The following is a 6,510-nucleotide window of genomic DNA, read 5'->3' as shown; positions in this document are numbered from 1 at the left end:
CCAAATGGATTGCAAGCATAGCGAGTGTAACTAGTGCTAAACTTCATGACTATATGGTTTGGTTTCCCCGTTAAATGTGGAATTACTAAAAACTGCATGCTATATAGAATGCTAACATAGTTTAGTTTTTTCCTTAAATTAGAAAGGGAACTTGTATCACTAGTTTTGCCCAAATTACTAAGGAAATTTGTATCACTTGAAAGGCAAGATTTTTGGCACCTATGAAAATGTTCTAAAGGATTGTAATTGTATATATTCAGTCTATAATATTTTCATTTTATATAATGTGAGATTTTTGTCTCCAAAATTTGGGAATTATTTTGCCATCCTAAAACAATGGCCTCATGTCTCTCTGTCATACAAAGTTAGGAACTAGTCAAATTTATCTTTATATTGCCCCGTAAAAGTGAATGTCCAGAGCCATGCCCTCTTCCCGAGCTCTTGTTTTCATAAGGCCGGTTCTAAACTACTAGTGGTTACCTGACCAATTTGGACACTTTTTTGATGAGTTTAGTGAAACAATGTTTTAATGCTTCTGGAGATAATCATGTCTTTTTGGTAAGTTGTAATTGTAACATTCCAGGGGACACCAAAACTTATGACTTCCTATTGCATTTTTTTCACTTTGCATACATGTTGATAAGTTTAATGTGAAGATTTGTGGATATATTACATGTAAATTGACTCTTGTTGAGGAATCGACACATTTGTATACAGACTATCGGCATACCTTATTATAATTGCAATGCCAAGTGATGTTATTTTTATTATTTTTCAAATCACTAACATGTTTGTAAGATTACACATCAACTCAAACAAATTTCATAGCTTCTCCACAATTTTTGATCACATCACTTGAAAAGTTGGTCCTTGCATCGTTACAAATGATCTGTTTTGATAGGTTTTCTAACAACCAGAACTTGCCTACTAGTGAATGTTTCCTATAGTCAAACATGTAGTGCGGATAATCTTGAAATGGTTACTTGTTTTTATTCATCATCTTCCTATTGGTAACGATGGGGCCAAACAACTGAATACACCCATATACAACTGCTTTAGTGAGAGACTTGAGCTCGTTAACAACCCATGTATCTACATGTTGCACAATAATAGTGTTATAGTTTCCAAACTAACTTCCTTAGCAATTTTTTCAGAACTATTGATTTTGCACACTAATCTTTCCATTTAATAGAAGCCTTTTTGAATTCATGAACTTTCCTCCTCATTTCTTCCCCTTCTTCCCCTTTCATCAACCTTCTCACCTTCTTTTCCACATCTCCCCTTGTCACATCAGCATTCAATGAAATCCTAATCTTCCAAACCATAGAAGGGCCATGAAAGCATGGGCACTCCTACACAGATGCTTTCTAATGTGGAGTTCAATCCATTGTGTGTTAAAAACCCTACCACAAAAGGATGAGACAACACTTGTATTTGAGGCACCCAACTTACAAAGAAACCTCTTTCCTTCACTTTGTCTAGAAGATCCTTAAGCAGAATAGTAGAAGATCCATGAATGAGGTCTGGACGAATAACCCACGAGAAGGGTTGATTGCTCACCTCTAAACCCCATGCAAACTCCAAAAGCTCCTTTTGAGAGATGATTGCATAGTTCTCAATTATTATTTTAAGTTGACTATCTAGAACTATGGAGTCTCAAGATGACTCAATTATAAAGTATAAACCAACGCAAGCCTCTTTGCCTTCCAACTTTAACCATTATTGTGTTAGTGAAACACTAATCAATTAGCTAGAAGAAATAAAATCTATCATGCATGATTTGCAACAATATGATGAGGAAAGGATATAGGATAACAACAATATAGAATTATGCACCACTTAAAGTCAAAATAAGGCAAGCCTTACCACAACTGAATTATTTTCAAGCTATTTAGGCTTCATTGGAGCATAAATAGGTGGCAATCTAGAACTATAGGCCTTTTCTAGTTTGATGTCTTCATTTTTAGTTAGTTGTTAATAACCTTGAGGTAATGGCAATCAGCTACAATTAGTTGGCAAGCATAGTTGTTATTTTATGAAATATTGTAGATTCATCTTTTATACATAAGTACTTAAATTTGTGATGAATAAATCCAAGAAGTTATACAACAGTTGTAGAGAGAACACAAGACACAATCTCTTAATCATTTCATGTTAAAGTTCAAAAAGAGTACTTTATGATATTTAGTTTTCATATTTGATGCAATCTATGTTGAATTTTTTGGATACATAATGTGGCTGTATGTACATTGATTGGTGCAGATTTGTATTATATTTATTTATTTGACTATCTTCATTTTTTCGTACACATTATTAAGGTCTAATATTATATGGTCGAGTATTTTTTACCCATTTTTGTTATGTTCCTTAGCATGGCTCAAGAAACTTAAGTCAGCAATGCACCTTCTACTAATAGGGTGCTATGGACTAGGGATATGGAGCACAAATTCCTTGAGTTGCTTCAAGAGCAAGTACAACTAGGTTGAAAAGGTGAAGGTGGTTTCAAAAAGGAAGCTTGGACTACCATTGAAAGGTGGTTCAATGATGAGCTGAAGCAAAATCTAAGCAAGGATAATTTGAAGAATAAATTGAAAACATGGAAATTGAGATTTAGAGTAATGAAAGATTTAAGAAATACAAGTGGCTTTGCTTGGAATGAAGGTACATAGTACGTGGATGCTAAAGATAGTGTTTGGAATGAGTTTTTGAAAGTAAAATGGTATTTAATATTTATTTTGTTTAAGTATAACTTTAATTCTGTAAATTTAGTATTGAAAGACAACTAACCATTTCAATTGTTTCCCAATTTGCAAAGGAAAGAATTCAAAAATGCAAAAATGTATAAAAGGTAGCCATTCCAATACTATAATGAGTTAGCCTTCATTGTGGGAAACGACATGGCAGAAGGTACTACAGTTGCCATGGCTCAGGAGATGGAGGAAGGGAACATTATGGATGAGGCCATTGATCTTGATGATGTTGGGGATTTCAGTATACCAGTTGATGTTGATAGTCATTTGGATGAAGACTTTGCTCAATCCAACCAATCAAGTGCAAGTGATAGTCAAAGAATACCACCATCTTCATCAAAGGGAAAGACAAAGAGGACAAGCATGGCTAGTTCGATGGATACCATTTGTGAAGCCATGAATCAAATCCACGAGAGCATGTTAAAGCCTTACGTTGTCAAAGTGGATGAAGAGGATTATAAATCTATTGGAGAGAAAATATATGATGCCCTTAAAGGTATTCCTAGGATTAGTGAAGATTTAATGATAAAAGCCTATGATGATTTTTTGGTTGAAACCAAAAGAGAAAAAGGCTTCTTGAGAATGATCAAGGGGGAGAGAGTCAAATACGTACAACTTAAGTATGGAGGACTCTAGAGTTTTTGTTAAAACTATTTCGAATTATAGTGACCTTTATATTTGACTGCTTCATAGCATGCATTATGCATGCCTTATGATTTTTATTAGGTGCAAACATATTTTCATTTCTTGACCTTTGCATTTGATTGCTTCATAGCATGCCTTATGATTTTTATCAATTGCAAACATATTTTCATTTCTTAGTGTGATTATATACTTTTATCCTTGACTCGATTTCTAGTTGATATTGAAGATGTTTATATGAATGATAATGTTTATGCACATGCTTGTTTCTGCAGTCAGCCTAAGTTAGACCACATGTAATTATCTTCTGCAGTTTGTAAATGATTGCAAGCAGCCATTCATTTGCAAATATATAGTTTAATTAGTCCTAAAAAATACTAGCTCTAATTGTTGGCTTGGTCCAGTATTGTACGTTCATTGATGGTAGACATGGTATCCTTAAACACATTGTTGCCTCTAGTAATAGGCATAGCTCTCATGGCATATGAAAGCCAAGTGACAGTACCTAGATTTGAAATCCTCCCTAACCAATTTGAGCACAATTCATCATCCTTAGATGTGTTTGTAGCAGATCTTCTTTTGTTGGGCTCTAAAACAAGCTACAAAAATCTCTTCTTCACTGTGCCTTACATGACAAGAATTTTGAGGGTTGGTTTTCTTTTCCATTTTAGGATTTTTAGTTTGAACTACTATAATCTAGGACATCTTATACAACTTATGGAACATTTTATAACAAATTTTATAGTGAAATATTAACAAATTATTTTACTAGCTCAATTAAATTTTTTCAAAATGTTGGATGCTTTTGGAATCTACTATGTTTACCGTACTGTAACTGTATTAGCGTCAGCTTATATCACTGATGTCTGCATCACCATTTCACTTTAACTCTTGTGTTGTTTGGCTTCTATGGATAATGTCTTAATTTGGACAATGTCATGTTTTTTCTCATATTGGAAATATCTGATGCAAACATTGTTAGAGTTTATTTTCCACTCCATTGTAGTCAGTTCTAAACTTCAGCATAGATGTCATGACAACAGATGGCTTGATTTCTTTCCATTTAGCTATTATTGATGTCTAAACTCAAATAGCTTTTATTGCTTTTTAAAAGAACTAATGTATTTTTTATGTTGCAGGGTTGATGGCTTTAATCAATGTGCCAACATGTCGATGTGGTGTTGGCCCTTGTTTGTTAAAAATCTCCAACACACTAAAAAATCCTGGGCATAAATTTTGGTGTTGCCTGAACAAGAAAAAGGTCATTATTAATTTTGTTAGAAATTAGCATAATGAACAAATAATTATTATATTAGGAACTAATAAAGATATGCTATTGTAGGGACACGATGGATGTGGATTCTTTGGATGGGCTAGTGATGCACAAACAACAAGTACAATGTGTGATGATGGAGTAGACTGCAAGTGTTGCAATAGTCAAAAGGCTGAAATTTACTTTTTACGATGTCTTGTTTGCCTTTTAATTGCATTTATTTGTTGGGAACATATGCGAAAAAATGCATAGGTACAATTTGTATAAGGATTTTTATCGACGACAAAATTGCTTAGGAGGACTTGACATCTATTATAAACTTTTGTTAAAATTATCTTTACGAAAAAATCTTATCTTTAGCCTTCTAAATAAAACTATGTTCAAATATCATATATTTAAATTTTTTTATATATTTAAAACTAAAATGTTTGTTTTTGTCAAAAAGGAGAGATGGTTAGCATCTCCCTTGATAAGGACGGGAATACTGTTTGGACTTTCCTTCACACACAGCTATCAATCATTGATGGTTCTTACCCAAAAATAAAATAATTTTAGTTTTGATATTATATTCAAATTTATAGTTATATTTAACATAATTTTTTATATTCTTTATGCATGGAATGGTAATTATAATCAAATTCTTCAAATGTAATATTTTTTTTTTTAAATGTTGTCAAATATTTATAATTAAAAATTGTAACTTTTGAGTTCTTTAACAATAAACATATATATGTTGACTTCTTTTGACAAAAGTACCCACTACGACGAGCTCATTGACCTGGCTCTTTTGGTTATCTCTAACAATGTGCAAGAAATTGGCTTCAACTTCTTGAACAATGCAAAGAACAGTCTGATTGACAACTTTCGTTCCATCAAGTGGCTTTTTTAGGAAATTGAGGCTCTGAAGGATAGGGGCAACCAACCCAACAACCAGGGTACTAACAAGGACCAGGAAGCCAGAGGAAGCAATGACTAGGAGAAAGACAGAGGTTAGGTCTCTAGAGATCATCAGGATGACAGACTCACCTAGCTTGAGCAGAAGGTCCAAAGGCTGGATTCTGTCCACCAGATAATCACCAAACAAATAGTGGACACCCTTCACACGTTGAATGAGAATATTGTCAATCTGGGGGACTATCTGACTACAACTGGCCTTGAAAGGGATGTAGAGCAGAACACAGAGCAAGGATTCAACCGAGATGAATTTTAGAAAGAGGCCAGTGACCAGGTGAATCAGGGGAACCAGATGAACACTCCTACCAAGATTCAGGAGGGCATGGCCAGTCAGAAGGACAATGATGCTACAGAAACCCCGTAGGCCATGGACACGAACGACCACTAGCCTATTCGCTTGGCTTTACTTTTCTGTCTCTGGCCTTTGTTCTTTGGATTTGGGCCTTCTTTTGTCTCTGGCCTTTTGTGGCAGTTTTTTGTTTGTTTAATCTGTTTCATCTCGCTCTTTTTGCTATAAAACTTTGGGTTTCAAGATCCCTGTAAAACATGTTTTACCTAATCAAAAACAATAAATATATATATTAAAAATCATGCTTATAATGGAAATAATTTTAGGTAATATTGAATATAATTTTAAAATAACTAGTTAAGATCCAAAAAAAGCGAATTGATTAAACTTGAGTTGCTTTCACTAGGAAATTAATGTGTGGGCTAAGCAAGCAAATATATTTGTGAATAAGTGAGGTCTAAATATTTAAACTTCTTAAACTTTGAAACACGTTTAGCTCGGTATTAAGTGAAATATATTAAGGTTGTGATATACCTTGTCTAAATATTTAAATTTTTTAAACTTTGAAACACGTTTAACTCGGTATTAGTGAAATATAAAGG

The 6,510-nt window shown here is 33.6% G+C and overlaps 1 non-coding gene across 1 annotated transcript; it reads left to right on the top strand.

Moving 5' to 3' along the window:
* Positions 1-5,096: 5,096 nt before the first annotated feature.
* Positions 5,097-5,219, top strand: LOC149558324 (U6atac minor spliceosomal RNA). The gene has a single exon (XR_016352519.1). It is a non-coding gene; the product is annotated as a U6atac minor spliceosomal RNA (small nuclear RNA).
* Positions 5,220-6,510: the final 1,291 nt, after the last annotated feature.

Source organism: Cupressus sempervirens, chromosome 5, assembly GCF_028749045.1.
Source record: "Cupressus sempervirens isolate cs-2001-9-10 chromosome 5, ASM2874904v1, whole genome shotgun sequence".
In the NCBI taxonomy this organism is placed as follows: domain Eukaryota; kingdom Viridiplantae; phylum Streptophyta; class Pinopsida; order Cupressales; family Cupressaceae; genus Cupressus; species Cupressus sempervirens.
Note: the sequence above shows the minus strand (reverse complement) of the source record. Positions and strands in the feature narration are given on the sequence as shown.